The 16352-nt window shown below is 41.7% G+C and overlaps 3 long non-coding RNA genes across 3 annotated transcripts in view; 2 read left to right on the forward strand and 1 right to left on the reverse strand.

The window, feature by feature from the left end:
* The window catches only part of LOC137633935 (uncharacterized), a 478141-nt gene that overhangs the window by 160436 nt on the left and 301353 nt on the right, over positions 1 to 16352 (reverse strand). The gene's annotated exons all lie outside the window — the stretch shown is intronic.
* Positions 7738 to 11714, forward strand: LOC137633555 (uncharacterized). The gene is made up of 3 exons (XR_011042271.1): positions 7738 to 7942; positions 9946 to 10023; positions 10690 to 11714. It is a non-coding gene; the product is annotated as an uncharacterized lncRNA (long non-coding RNA).
* LOC137633566 (uncharacterized) overlaps positions 14941 to 16352 on the forward strand; it is a 159825-nt gene continuing 158413 nt past the window's right edge. The window contains exon 1 of the long non-coding RNA XR_011042276.1: positions 14941 to 15090. This is a non-coding gene — a long non-coding RNA (uncharacterized lncRNA). The remainder of the gene's footprint in view (positions 15091 to 16352) is intronic.

The raw sequence follows: 16352 nt of genomic DNA on the forward strand, positions 1-16352 counted from the left end.
GATCTCTCTCTCTCTCTCTCTCTCTCTCTCTCTCTCTCTCTCTCTCTCTCTCTCTCTCTCTCTCTCTCAAAATAGCGAATACTTGTAATAGGCTTCTCGCAGCTGTATTAAACAGTAACACGGTAAATTGCTCTACCAAAAAGCAAATGGAGTCTTCGCGGATGGACTAAAAAGTCTTTGTTCCGTAACTGGAATACAAATCACGCTATTTAATAGGGGTATTACTTTCAGCGTAGCTGAAATGACGAGCCATTAAAATTTAACGAGGGTTTACTAACCACACCGCTAGTTAGCGGGGATAGGGGAGGGTAGCTTGCTAAACCCCCCCCCCACCCCCCCACCCCCACCCCTCACACACACCTGTGCTTGAGCTCACTTTACTTTTGGCTCGGAGCAAGAACGGTTGTTTCCTCTCTCTCCTCGCCTGTTTTGGACTGCCATTAATTTTTGTCTTTTTACCTACTTTTTCTTATACTTGTAAATATATATATAAACATTCTTAATGTTTATGTATATATATGTGTATAGAAATGTTGTAAGTTTTCTTTTCAGTGTTTGTGCTTTGTGTGTGATATCGACAACGACACTTGCATAGCAAGGCCACCACAGTTCCACTTCGTGGGGAACGACCTCTCCCTCACTGATCCATCGGTCTTCCTGTCGGCATATCCGTTAACTCGGCCACCGCAGGGGAATCGTCATCGCCTGGACCCTCTTCATTCATCTATTATCTTCGCTTTTCCTCTTTTCCAACGGGAAACGTATTCTCAGCGAAGGGAATATGGCCTTTTTTTAGATTGACTACGGTCTCTCTCTACTCGAGGTCGTTCACCTTTACTACTACTACGTACTATTACGGTAGCTCCTTTCCCGTTGCGGGTTAGGTTGCTATTCCGTTTGTTTGTCTCAATTATTTTTAGTGAAATCTAATTGTATTTTAACTTTTCAGCTTTTTCCGTGGGGAACACTTCCCTTCGGGGGTTCAGAGGTTCTCACTATTATATTCTTAGATGATTTAGATAATTATAATTCTGTTTTTATTACAGTTACTCCCCCCCCCCTTCGCCCGTGGATGTCATCAGGTGGGCGCATACTTAATTCTTATTTTATGTTTTTCCCTCGGGGTTCCTCTTTGGAGTTCCTCCCCTACGGAATTTCTGTTAAAATAATTATTTAATTTTATTTTCCCAGTTAACTATGCAGTTTTTCTTCGTTCGACTAAAGAGTGCCAACAAAGCAGAGCTGTCCCGTTCATGCCTGGGGATTCTGCTGTCGCTGCCGTCCCTCAGAGGACGTCGTCATGGGCGTTATCCCTTCTCTTAGAAGTACAGTACTCCCGTGACAACATGCCGGCACTTCAGATCATCGTAGACCGCTAATGGAGGTTCACCTCCAGGGGTTGGACAACTTCCCTTTCGAGGGAGGTTTCCTCCCCAGGTGTGAGGTTTTCTCCCTTCAGATGGAGAACTTCCCATACCTTAATAAATTCATCGCCTTCGACTACTGTTGCTGCCCTGCGGCCAGACTTTTCTCCCTCCTTGCTGAGTTTCTCTTCCTTTAGGGGTGGAGCACAGTCTTGGCAAGTCTCTTCTACGAAGTGTTCACCTCTCTCGTTCGCGAGAGAGGCCACTCATAAAGACTTCTCTTCGGAGAATCGCTACTGCTAAGGTCAGCTTGCTGATCCACCAGCCCTAAGGGGCATCACCACGAGTGTCTTCATGTCTCTTCTAGGAAGTGTCACCCCTCTTGTTCGCGAGAGAGACCACTCACTCATAGAGACTCCTCTTCGGAGGATCGCTACTGATAAGGTCAGCTTGCTGATCCAACGGCTTTAAGGGGCGTCATCACGAGTGTCCCCAAGTCTCTTCTACGAAGGGCACCTCTCTCGTTCGCGGGAGAGGTCTCTCATAGAGACTCCGCCTCGGAGGATCAAGCAGAATTTCCAGTGACTTCTACCTTGTGCTGCAACGGGGTCCTTTGGACTTCGGTCCTGGACTCTAACACGGACCTTTTACGGTCCCATCAGCGGATGCTGGCCCTTCCAAAGGGCACATCTCAGTTCCTGATCGTCCTGCCAGCTGACCCATCAACCTACTAGCGTGCGTGCGCGATCACCGATCTTCATACGCACGCAAGTGCCGACAATCTACTTACCGCTACCTTCGCGCGCGCGCTCGCTGATCTTCTTACGCGCGCAAGCGCCGACGATCTTTTCCGCGTGCGGGTATCGATGGTCTCCCTCGCGCGCCGATAGTCTTCCGCGCACGCGCGCCAATGGTCTTACGCGCGTGCGCCAACAAACTCGTACGCGCGCGCCGATAGCCACGCACGCGCGTGCCAACATTCTGGTACACGAGTACGCGCCGACGATCTTTTATTTTCGCCCACATGGGCTCTTCATTCTGATCCTGCACACAATCTGATTCCTGCGCACTATGAAGTCTCGCCCGCGCGAGCGCTCCAGCAGTTTCCTGCGCGCGAGCCCTGGGTATTCTCCATCGCGCAAGCGCAATCGCCAATACCCTCCCACGCACGAGGCTGCAGGACAATGCGTGGTAAGGGTGCCATCACCGCATTCCCCCCCCCCCCCCCCCCGCAAGAGCAGAACAGCGCGCTTGCCGGTAGGGGGGAAGGTTCCAGAAAGGTCCAGGGACATTTCTTCCTTATCTTCTTTCTTCTTACAGGTGACTCCCCCTCCAGAGGGAGTGTCTGACAGCGCAGCCGGCAGCCCTGCTTTGGGGCTCTAATCAGAGCGGTAGCACAGGCTTTCAAGCCTGTTCTCTCTGAGTTGGGCCACAAATCCTTGGCTGCATTTACTGCCCTGGAGAGGAAAAGAGGAGTTTCGGACGCGGTAACTTCTCCGAGGATGAAGCTGTCTCCTCGTAAGTCTTCGAGGCAGGCACCCTCCCCCCTCAGACTTTTCTCCCTCCCCTTCGGACGAGGATTTCCCGTCCTCAGGAGAGTCACGTGAGGTGAGACGTTCCCCCATCACACCATTGAGGGAAACCCCACCTCGCGCGGTAAAGTCTTCTCGAATAAGGGTGGAGAAGAGACTGCCTCCGTCGTCATTGGAGTCCTGCATCCCTCCCAGGAGGGAGTCGAAGGACTCCAAGACAATACCGGGAGGCCCCTAGCACCGAAATCTACAGGCTCAGACATTCTTCCGTTATGGGAACAAACTTGTTTGAGCCTAAGGACGTGGAGCAGGCTGCTGAGAGGTGGAGGAAGTCAGTAAGACTCCCTCCTACATAGGGCTGTGACATTCAAGCCCTATAAACCTCCAGCACCCCAGCAGCCACGTCCCACCAAGACCATGAAATCGACAACGGCAGCGAAGACAGTGGTGTCTAAGCCCTTTCCGGTCAAGGACAAGAAAGGCAAGAAGTCCTCCAGGGGAGGGAAGAATCCTAGAGGGAGCAGCTGAGGCCGCAAACGCTAGGATTGGCAGTCCCCCTGCATGTCCGCCAGTGGGGGGATGCCTACAAGGTTGCGCAGACAGGTGGCAGCAACTCGGGGCCGATTCCTGGACGATTTCCGTAATCAGTCAGGGATATCGCGTCCCGTTCACAACATCTCTACCTCCCCTGAGGACGAATCCGGTGTCATTTAGCTCTTTTGCCATGGGATCAGCAAGGGGGCGGGCCCTTAGGGCAGAGGCCTAGATTAAAGCAAACTCCGTTCAGCATAGAGACCGCAAACACGGTCAGACTTGCAGTGAACCGCAAGACTTCATGTGTATACTGTATCTGAAGGACGCATACTTCCAGATCCCAGTCCATCCGTCTTCAAGGAAGTACTTAGGATTCAGCATAGACAACAAGGGGTACCAGTTCAAGGTGCTGTGTTTCACCCTAATATCATCGTGGGCACACAGGATCGGCATCCATCTCCTCCGTTAACTGGATGACTGGCTGATCCTAGCAGACTCGGAGTCATCCCTTCTTCGACACTGAGACAAACTTCTAGGACTTTACCAGGATCTGGGGATCATGGTAAATCTTGAGAAGTCCTCTCTGCTACCCACTCAAAGACTGGTTTACCTAGGCATGATTATAGACACCAATCCCCACAAAGCCTTCCCATCAGACGACAGGATAGCAAGGCTGAGGGGGGTCGTAAACCATTTCCTCAGACGAGAAGAGCTTCCAACCCAATCGTGGATACGTCTCCTTGGTCACCTTTCATCCTTGGCTCGTCTAATTCCCAACGATCGCCTCAGGATGAGATCTCTCCAGTGGCGGCTCAAGTTCCGGGTGGAATCAAGGTTGCGATTCCCCGGACGTCATGATCCCTATGGGTCCTGCGGAATGGACGGACCGCCAGTGGTGGGTGACAGACGAGAACCTATGAAGAGGAGTGGATCTTCTTGTCCTTCCCCCGAATTTAATGCTGTTTTCGGACGCCTCAAAGAAGGGGGGGGGGCACGTTCTGTACCACAGGACCTCAGGCCTGTGGTCAGAATCAGAAAAGTGCCTCCATATAAATCATCTAGAGATGAAGGATGGTTTGTTGGCCCTTCAGCAGTTCCAACAATAGCTTGCAGGTCACTGTGGTGGTGATGAGCGACAACACCACAGTAGTGGCTTACATCAACAAGCAAGGAGGTACGTTTTCGAAGCAGCTATCCCATCTCACAGTAGTGATACTGAGATGGACCGAAGTCCACTCGATTCCACTATCGGCACGTTTCATTCCAGGCAAGAGGAATGTGCTCGCCGACAGTCTGAGCAGAGCGTCTCAGATAGTGAGTACCGAGTGGTCTTTGGATCATCTAGTAGCCAGCAAAGTCCTGACTTTGTGGGGTTTCCCCGACTGTGGATCTGTTTGCGACAGCGTTGAACTTCAAGGTTCCGCTGTACTGCTCCCCAGTCCCTGATCCCAACAACGATGGGACAACATTGACGTGTACGCCTTTCCCCCGTTCTGTCTGATGAGGAGGGTGCTCAACAAGACCAGAATATCAGTCAATCTTTCAATGACCCTCATAGCTCCGCTATGGCATCACGCGGAATGGTTTCCGGACCTTCTGCAACTCGTAACGGAACTTCCGAGAGAACTCTCTCCGCGACACGAGCTACTCAGACAACCACATGCCAACATCTTCCACAAAGCCGTAGCTTCGCTACGACTTCACGCCTGGAGACTATCCAGCATCTCCTCGCTGAGAGAGGATTTTCGCAACAAGTTGCGATTAGGATGTCTGGACATTTGCGAAAGTCATCCGCATCTGTCTACCAGGCAAAGTGGAAAGTCTTCGGTGGTTGGTATCTTGGAAGGGGTATCTCTCCACTAGATGCCACTATTCCAGCAATAGCGGAGTTCCTCGTGTATTTTCGGGAAGAAAAGGCGCCTTTCTGTCTCGGCGGTGAAAGGCTATCGCTCGGCCTTAAGTCTAGCCTTAGGCTCAAAGGAATGACCTTTTCTTCCTCGCTGGAACTTTCCCTACTCATACGAGCTTATGAACTTACCTGCCCTCAGTCGGATGTGAGACCTCCTCCATGGAACGTGGTTTGGGTTCTCAGGTCTCTTAAGAGACCTCACTATGAACCATTACGCCAAGCTTCAGTACGCCACCTAACTTGGGAGACGGTGTTCTTACTAGCTTTGGCTTCGGCCAAGCGAGTCGGTGAACTTCATGGTCTCATATGACATCGCCCATGCAAGGGTATGGTGGGAAGGTAACGTTTAAACTCGTCCCTGGGTTTGGTGCTAAGACTCAAATCAGGGGGGCCGGGCGCTTGGTTCGACTCCTTCCGGATTCAGGTCTCCGTTCTATAACAGATGTCCCAGACCTTCTCCTACTGTGCCCAGTAAGGAGTCTGAGGTTATATCTCAGAAGAACGGCTACAGTCCGTCCCCAGGTGCAAGCATTGTTAGCACTGGGAGGATTAAGAGGAGGGTCACCAAGAACACCATCTGGGCATGGATTCGTAGGGTGATCCATCTGTCCCTGAATCCTGACGCTCCTCTGTCACGTCGCCCTAGAGCACATGATGTCATAGCTACGTCCCTGGCCTTCAAGAGAAATTTCTCAGTGACGCAGGTCCTTCAAGCTGGGGTCTGGAAGCGTCAAACGACCTTCACAGCCCACTACCTGCAGGACGTGACCCACAGGAGCCTCGATACATTCTCTATCGGCCCTGTGGTGGCTTCACAACAGCTGGTCTAAACCTCAGGCTCTTTAGTGGGCAAGTAGCAGAAGGTTGAGGGCATTGTTACCCGGTTTTAGTCTGCATGAATGAAAAGGTATGTCTGGCTCTTATTCTTTTCTTCATCCTCCCCTCTCTTGGGAAAAGCAGCATCCTGGGTTCTCTGCACAGCTGACCTCAAACCACTGCAGGTAAACCATGCTTCTTTGTGTTCAGAGTATTAAGATAATACTGTCACATCCCCATAACCTGACGAGGTGGTATTGGGAGTCCTAGCCTAAAGTTTCCTTCTAAGAGGCTACAGGTCAACTTCCTAGGACGAGTCACACTTCAAACCTTCACACACAGCTTACGTAGGCCGCAGCCCTTGCACAGAGCAAGGTGCTAGTGAGGTGCAGGGACTCCTTATCGTTGAGTGCCGACACAGTCAGATACTGAGTCCCCGGGCAAAAAGCCAAAAGCCAGTAATGGCTGGGACTTACCACCCTACCTAAGGGTTAAGTCACCCATATTAAATAGCGTGGTTTGTATGTCAGTTACGGAACAAATGACAAATTCGTAGGTAATTTGTATTTTTCCTAACCATACAAACCTTAGCTATTTAATCAAACTTGCCCGCCAGCCCTGTCCCCCGTGAAGTCCTACCTCTAAGCAACGTGAGCTCAGCACAGGTGTGTGAGGGGGGGAGGGGTAACAAGCTACCCCTCCCTACCCCCCGCTAACTAGCGGTGTGGTAGTAAACCCTCGTTAAAATTCTAATGGCTCGTCATTTCAGCTACGCCGAAAGTAATAACCCATATTAAATAGCTAAGGTTTGTATAGTTAGGAAAAATACAAATTATCTCCGAATTTGTCATTTTTCGCTTCGCTCAAAATCCGTTTCTTTGGGCTCAAGCCATGTCGTCCTGATGGAAGTTTACCAGAGAATTACTAGAAAGTACTGTATCTGTGGATTTTCATAGGTGCCTTAACCTTGGGACAATTTTTTCTATGGTCACCCGGACCATCAAGACAAATGACGTTACCGTTATCCGTCATTACCACTAATCATAGACAATGTTAGTGCTTCCTGCCCCCTGCAGGGAAGAGTCACACTAGACGGTAGAAAAGGGGCCTCAAGGTTAGCATATATTGTATTAACAAGCATAAGTATCCACTAGATATACAAAAGTCTCACGGTTTGTATATATTGTCGGAACAATTAAGTGTCAACTATATCCATTGTTTGTAAGCATACAATAACATGAGGTTTACTTAACTAAGTAAGAGAACTCTGGCATTTTTAAACACAAGACTTCCCTGGTATGTATATAGCTTACGTCCCTGACGTCACGACAGAAAAATTAGAAAAACTCGCGCCAATTGCCGATTAGATAGCCAGGTGTGCCACCGAGCGCCCCTAGCGAAGTATCTAGAAACCATCCCATGGATATCCATATTTTCCCTGTCGTCTTAGAGATTCAAAATATTAGTAAATTTGATTTTCTAATTTCATATAGTTAATTTTGACTTCTGTATCTATTTTATCATCTTTATTCAGACATGAAATAACGTAATCATCCTATTACAGAAAAGGCGGAACATTTATCTAAACCTGCGTCCTATTTCCAGGCATCCTAATATACGAGATGCTGGCCGGCTACCCTCCGTTCTTCGACAAAAACCCCTTCGGCATCTACGAAAAAATTCTGGGCGGACGCGTCGAGTGGCCGAGACACCTTGACGCGACCGCGAAGGATCTCATCAAGAAGCTGCTGACGCAGGACCGCACAAAGCGGCTCGGGAACATGAAGGTAACTCGCCCGTCTATGTACGGATCCACGACGCGTCTCGTTTCAGAGAGGACGCTCGCTTTCGTAGATGGAGACATCGTGGGTTGTGTGAGGGGGGTTAGGTTAAATCCTCTCATTTGTATTTGGTCAAATTAATTGAATTTCCAGGTTGTTTATCTATGATATTTTTCTTATTAATTTTGAACGGTTGGGAAGAAGTTCTCATAAGCCAATGAACGGCAGCCCAAGGTGTCATCACTAGAAACATCCCTTGCACTAAGACAATTGCAACTCGATTGCAAGGAAAAGAATACAGTGGGTTGGAAGGTGGTACGTACAATATCATTATTGCTACTTACTTTGCTTAAAGTGTGCTAGTGAAGGGAATTCTCATTAGGTAGTTTTGACGATGCAGCTTTTGAGAGAAGAACCGAGTTAAGATAATACTGGAATTCCACCTGTGGTGAGAGCTTCAAGAAGCTGACATACCAACACTATTAGCCGCGACGTCTGCGAAGGCATACCGAGATAAAGGAGCCATAATCGGGAGAGTTGAAGAGATCCTTCATCTTCTCCCAGATGATAGGCAGGGTAGAGAGGATAGGTAGAGGGGGGTAATGGAGAGGAAGAAGAAAGAAGAAAGGTACTGATAGCCTGAGAGGAAAGGTATTAAGGAAGTCCGAGTTAGAGATAATAGATCAACTGGAGGTCCCTGGATGAGAGGTTAGGAAAAGTTCGTCACAAGTATCAAACAGGTACGGGAGAAGTTCTATGTCTTATTTTGAGGGCCAAAACAAGCAGAGTCGTTGAGTTAAAGGCAGAGTCATTAAGTTAAAGGTAGAGCCATTAAGTTAAAGGTAGAGTCATTAAGTTAAAGGCAGAGTCATTAAGTTAAAGGCAGAGTCATTAAGTTAAAGGCAGAGTCGTTGAGTTAAAGGCAGAGCCATTAAGTTAAAGGCAGAGTCATTAAGTGAAAGGCAGAGTCATTAAGTTAAAGGCAGAGTCATTAAGTTGAAGGCAGAGTCATTAAGTTAAAGTCCGAGCCAAGCACTCATTGCTCATCCTAGTCTCCGAGTTCTATCTACGTACGATGCATTGATCCACCTTACGATATTTCTCCGACGTCTCGATTGTTTAAGAGTGTAAAACTAGTGACTGCACCAAACTGTAATATGCTGAATTTGATTTAATCGGTTGAGTTTGTCAGACTGATATAGTTGAGTCTATGGGTAGTTAATATGTTTATCAAGATGATACAGAATAAGTCTTAAATAATGGGTTACTGTATTGGATGATGTGAGGAAACTCTAGTGTGTATTCACGTATCGTACGTGTCAAGAGTAGAATTCCAATACGCGTATGAGGAGACTTACTGAGCTTTTCTCTAACTTATTCAAAACTAGAATCTAATTTCCACGGTGTTTCAGTCTACGTCAAAACAGAACTAAGTCCATTGTTTTTTTGTAATGCAATGGGAAAGAACTCAATGAACTTTTGTGTGATGTATTATTAAAGAACTTGGATATCATTTGAAAGTGAGTCATAAAGATTGTTATTTGGGAGTTTTTTTCACCTCTTTGGTACTCAAACTTCAAAATTCCTTTTCCTCCTCATGGTCTGTTTCATAATAAAATGTTTGTAGAGAATAGAAGATTAAATGGAAGCTAAATAGGATAAGGTCAGATCAGTTAAAAAGTAAATATCAACAGCTGATATCACAGGAGTTCATATTTTGATTGTGATTGGTCAAGAAAAAAGTAAATATCAACAGCTGATATCACAGGAGTTCATATTTTGCTTGTGATTGGTCAGCAGAAAAGTCAATATCAACAGTTGATATCACTGGAGTTCATATTTTGATTGTGATTGGTCCTGAAAAAAGTAAATATCAACAGCTGATATCACTGGATATCATATTTTGCCTGTGATTGGTCAGGATAAAAGTAAACACAACCAGTAATTATCATTTCCAATCCTATCTTGTTTCTCATTGGCTAATACCACACGATTCTCTTGCTCGACAGAATGGTGCCGAAGATGTCAAAAAACACAGATTTTTCAAGAACACCGATTGGGAGGACGTCTTCCAAAGAAAACTGAAGGTAAGAATTCCCTCAGGCTTGCATCATAACACTGGCGTATTCGTGTGATATCTTCACAATATCGTATTTCAGACCAATATAAACGAAATTTCCCCCCATAAATCAAATGGATTGGACATCTATAATAAGAATGTTTACGTCCGTTCCACCCAACCACATGGTCCAGTAGTGTTGTCTATGGGGACATACTACAAAACACTAAGTAACCAGTAACTTTCTTTGTGTGTGGAATTACTTGTGGCTCCTTCTTCTCTTTATAAACATAATACAAGACTTAAACGTCTAAGAAAATAATGTTCATTGATTCTCAATAACCTAAGAATAGAGGCCTTATAATTTCTCTAAACTATGAGCAATGAATTAAGGGATAAATGATGAAATACTGTTAGGAATTAAGCACAAGAAATTCTGTGTGAAATAATTTTGGCACAACAGCATTAATCAACAAGTAGATTTCTAAAAGAAAAAAATATCAGTGATTATTTGAAGCCTGAATAATATGAATTGTTGAATTATACAACATAAAATATTTGAAAAGTACTGTATTATATTATGAATTTTCCAACATATTATTGATTGATATCCCTTTCTTCTTCAGCTGCCTATTGTATATCATTAATGAATGTTCCAACTCTATTTTATTTTATTATTAATCTTTCTTTTCAGCCGCCACTCGTCCCGAAGGTGAGCTACGACGGAGACACGAGGAACTTCGACGATTACCCCGAAAACAACTGGAGATCCTCCGAGGGCGTCTCCGAGGGCGAGCTGGCCATATTCAGCGACTTCTAAGGCTCGGTCGCTGTGAACGTACGATGCCTTATCCTCCTCCACGAGGAAGGAAGCAGGGACGAACAAGATGGCCTTGGTGACCATAGATCCTAGAAGTGCAATTAGGCTTAGTCTTCAAATACACGGAAGCAGATAACCCCTTGGCTATGTCACTTTGCGTCAGGGTTTTGATTTCTATTTTTGAGTTTTTGGTCGGACGATCGTTCGGGAAGCAGCTCGGGGTCCCGAGTTTGGCTTCGGAAGATGTGTAGATATTTTATTTAATACTTTTACGTCCCTTTTCTTTTGTAATATACTGTACAGAGATGTGGAATCATTTTCAGCTCTTGTTTTCTTTGCCGTTTCAAAGTCGTCGTTCGGTCCGAGAAAATCTTGCTCAATGATGTTAACGCGTCGCAAGGAACCGGACGTCGACCGCTCCGACGGCGTTTATTTGGCCGTAATTGCCGTGCATCGCAGGATATGTAATTTCGTTATTATTATTTGGATCAGCTGACTCAGCATTTAACAAGTTTCTTTGCTGACTCAGCATTTAACAAGTTTCTTTGCTGACATTTAACAAGTTTCTTTGCTGACTCAGCATTTAACAAGTTTCTTTGCTGACTCAGCATTTAACAAGTTTCTTTGCTGACTCAGCATTTAACAAGTTTCTTTGCGGACTCAGCATTTAACAAGTTTCTTTGCCAGACCTCCAAACATTTCTAGTTTTCCGTTGTTTTTCAAAATGGCAGCTGCTCTTTCTCCCACAGCTAAAAGTACTGCAGTCGAAAAATGCATCCGATGCCGTCGCAAATGAAGGCAAGGTAGTTATATTGTGGCTGTGAATTTTATTTGATGTAGATAATTGACTTAAAATGTAACAAGTTTGATATAATAGAAATAAAAATTCCAAGCAGTTACCAGTTCTTTCATTATTAGTCTCCCACCGTTATCTGTACGTTAAGTTATCGGTTGTCATATATACCCTCTTTAATCATTATTACTAGCAAAGTTACAACCCTAGTTGGAAAAACAGAATGCTATAATCCCAAATACTCCAACATACTAAATAGCTCATTGAGGAAAGGAAATAAGGTAACAGAATAGTGTGCCCGAGTGAACCCTCACGCCTGAGAACTCTAACCCAAGACAGTGGAAGACCACAGTACAGAGGTTATGGCACTACCCAAGACTAAGAGAACAGTGGATTCATTTTGGCGTGTCCTTCTCCTGGAAGAGCTGCTTACCATAGCTAAAGAGTCTCTTTTACCCTTTCCAAGAGGCAAGTAGCCACTAAATTGCAGTGCAGTATTTAATCCCTTGAGATAAAAGTTTTTGGTTATTTTAGTGTTGTCAGGTGTATGAGGACAGAGGAGAATGTGTAAAGAATAGGCTAGACTATTCGTTGTATTTGTAGGCAGAGGAAAATTATCCAAAACTGAGAGGAATCCAGTGGTACTATCTGGCCAGTAATAGGACCCAATAGCACTAGTAGTTTTATGCCTTTTATCAGAGGCATCCTCTTTCACCAAACCTCTTCTCTCCATATCATCCTTCACCTTATGAAGTATATGAAAAAAAATCTTATATTATCATTATTACTAGCTATGTTACAACCATAGTTATCTGTCACCCTCTCGATCTTCCCCTACCTAACAAGTTTCGCCCAAGCCCTCCTCGCTCCCTTCCCACCATCCATTCTCAACACATGTCCACACCATCTCATCTCGGTTCTCTTAAGCTTTCCTTCCTCTTTTCGTCTTGGAGCCCACATCATCTCGACCAGTCCAACCAACATCTCCAGGACTCTCTACCTCAGGCACCGAAACATCTCATGGTATTCTATCATAAGCCTTTTCTAGATATGCAAAAGCATGTCATTATTATTATTGTTATTGTTATTATTATTGTTGTTGTTGTTGTTGTTATATAATAATAATAATAATAATAATAATAATAATATTATTATTATTATTATTATTATTATTATTATATAATTATTATTATTATTATTATTATTATTATTGTTGTTGTTGTTGTTATTGTTCTTGTTATTAGCTAAGCTACAACCCTAGTTGGAAAAGCAGGATGCTATAACCCCAATGGCTCCAACAAGGAAAAATAGCCCAGTGAGAAAAAGAAACAATAAAATAAACTAAAAGAGAAGTAATGAACAATTAAAATAAAACATTTTGAGAACAGTAACAACATTGAGATAGATCTTTTATATATAAACTATAATAACTTAAAAAAAGAGAAATAATATAGAATAGTGTGCCTGTGTGTACCCTCAAGCAAGAGAACTCTAACCCAAGACAATGGAAGACCATGGTACAGAGGCTATAGCACTACCCAAGAGTAGAGAACAATGGTTTTTAGAACTCGTACACAAAGATTCAATATGATTGGTGCAACGTTTGTTGAGGGGCGAATATCCTACTGATGAGCTATCTATAAAGGTGCATAGATTTTAAGGAATTTCAGATTAATAAGATTTTCATTATAGAATAATGAAAAACGTACATTGCATTTTCATGTTTTTATGTAGACCAGGCTGACATGAGTCTTTTTATTGTTTAAATTTGACATATCTGTTTTTGACGTTGTTAATAGTTTATATAGGACATATCTGTTTTGACGCTGTTACTGTTTTTAGAATGATATATTGTTAATATATTCTCATCATTTATTTATTTCCTTATTTCCTTTCCTCACAGGGCTATTTTTCCCCGTTAGAGCCCTTGGGCTTATAGCATCTTGCTTTTCCAGCTAGGGTTGTAGCTTGGCATAATAATAATAATAATAATAATAATAATAATAATAATAATAATAATAATAATAATAAACCAAAATTTCTCCATTTTTCTTAATTGTGTTGTCATTTGTGACTTTATTTCTCTTTAAATTATTATTGTTTATTAATTGTGATATTGTTTTTAAGCTTATCAGCTGGGTAAACGTACGAAATTATCAATAATTTACTGAAAGGAAATAGTTAACAAATAATTTATAATAGTTTGCAATGAAATATATTCCGTTTTTTATAGGAATCACTAAAGAACCTCGGTAGCACCTTTTGGAATGAATAAAAACTAAAAACTGCTTATTTAGATATTTTTTAAGTAGTTTTGTCGCATTTATATCGATAAAATAAATATATATTATATAAAAAATCATATAAATTACTATTTTATTCAAATTGTACTGTATATTATTAAAATAATGTACAATATTTTGTATATATATATAATAAACGGATTCAATAATATTTACTCAATTTCGTAATAAAGGACTTTAAAAGATTTATATAATAATATTGAAGAATAAATTTTCTAATTTTCATTATAAAATATGAAATAGATTATAAACATTAGAGTAATCTTATTCAAAAAATCTTTACAGCAAACGTCTCCATAAATAAAAAAATATTGGTTATATAGTATTATGATCAAATGAAGTTATTTTCTATAAATATGACGATAAAAACAAACATATATATTAATTGGATCATATAGGATGTAAGCTTATTGAGAGAATCACAAAATGAATATACCTATTGAAAGAAATTAAAAATAACACTTCCAGCTCCTCAACTCGCTGGAATGCAAGCAAGACCACCCTTATACAATGAGCTTAAATAAACAATATATATGTGAAATCCATAATAGAAACCAAGCAATAATATTAATCATATATTAGATTATATAATTTTATTGAAAGCATTACAAAATATATATTCATTGGAAGAAATCATTAAAAAGAACACTTATTGCTCGCTAACTCGCTGGAACATCAGTTCTACCCTTAAAAATAAGCCTAAATAAACATAATATAAGTGAAATTAATAGCTAAAAACAAGAAATAATATTAACTAGATGTTAGTAAATATAATTATATTGAAATAACTACAAAATATATAACAATTAGAAGATAAATTAAAAAGAACAGTTCTATCTCGTTAAAATAATAAGCGTAAATAACATAATATATGTGAAATTGATAGCCAAATATAAGCATTATTATTAATTATATATTAAAATGTATAATTTTATCCAAAAATTACAAAATATATATTAATTAGAAGAAATAACTAAAAAGAACACTGCTCGTTCCACTCGCTGGAACGCCAGCGATCAGCTGAGAAATAATAACAGTAATCAGAGGGACTCGGTGAAATGCCATGACTTTACGAAGCTTATTTTAACAAATTACGTCACTTTCCTGTAACTTCCTGTATCATTACAGTAACGGGAGAACTCCTGTACGTCATTTCATGGCTGTAACATCCCGGTACAGGTCAGTTTTAACCTTATTCTGTCTAATTGTTATGTCTAAAGTGATTTCGGGTTAGACCACAGCCTTCTACTATATGTGACGTGAGCTGGTGATGTTAGTCGAAACAAGGCTAGTTTAAGCTATGTACAGTTGGCTTCACTAATTCCGGCACACTGACGTCTCCTTAGCTTGTCGTGAAGTATACCGGAATTAGTGAAGGCAACTGTACATATTTTTTACGACTTTTTACTATTTTATCTTGTTTTTTTCCTCTCGTTATTTTGAAGGTTTTATAGTTTATATACGAAAGATTTATTTTAATATTATTATTGTTTTTAAATGTCTGTTATTATTTCCCTTGTTTCCTTTCCTCACTGGGCTATTTTTCCCTGATGGAGCCCTTATGAGTCTTATAGCGTCCTGCTTTTCCAATTAGGGCTGTAGCTTAGCTAGCAGTAATAATAATAATAATAATAATAATAATAATAATAGTAATAATAAAATTAATAATAATAATAATATAAATAATATTAATAATAGAAATTATAATAATGATGATAATAATAATGATAATAATAATAATAATAGTAATAATAAAATTAATAATAATAATGATAATAGAAATAATAATAATAATAATAATAATAATAATAGTAATGATAATAATAATAAATCAATTTTATTTATGAGGAAAATATTTTATATCTTTGAAATATGACATTATGAAGATAGATTTACATTTTATGAAATATGATATTTAGTGATGCCTCGGTATTATTATAAACTGAGGATACTAGAGTCCTAAGGGGGTCACAACCTCCCCCATAGGTAAGTAAGTAAACATATGGCTCCTAGGTTAGGTTAGGTTGCGGAACCTCGGTTTATGTGGTGTTCTTCTGTTTGATTCCCTGGGTGTATGTATAATGACGGTAGTTTAAGGGGGTACGCAGGGGTCGTTAGCCCTCCCTTAAGTAGGTAAGGACATTGCTATTAGGTTAGGTTGTGTGGTGTTCTCGTGTAGAGGTTCTGCAGAAAAATGGACACAGTTTATATTGTACAGCGTTCACATCTTACGAACGACTAGAAAATGGGAAGAAAATTCTCATTTTCTATGCATGTTGGAGGAACTGGCCGCTGATATACAAAAGCTCCTGTTTCCCTCTTTATATGTGGACCTGTTTCCCTTTTTAAATAAGGTTTATTTTAGTCATTACTTATGCAATTTAACAATGAACGTCAGTTTCGGACGGAGCACATTATTTACTACTGGAAAACCTATATTC

The sequence above is a fragment of the Palaemon carinicauda genome, chromosome 43, assembly GCF_036898095.1.
Source record: "Palaemon carinicauda isolate YSFRI2023 chromosome 43, ASM3689809v2, whole genome shotgun sequence".
Lineage (NCBI taxonomy): Eukaryota > Metazoa > Arthropoda > Malacostraca > Decapoda > Palaemonidae > Palaemon > Palaemon carinicauda.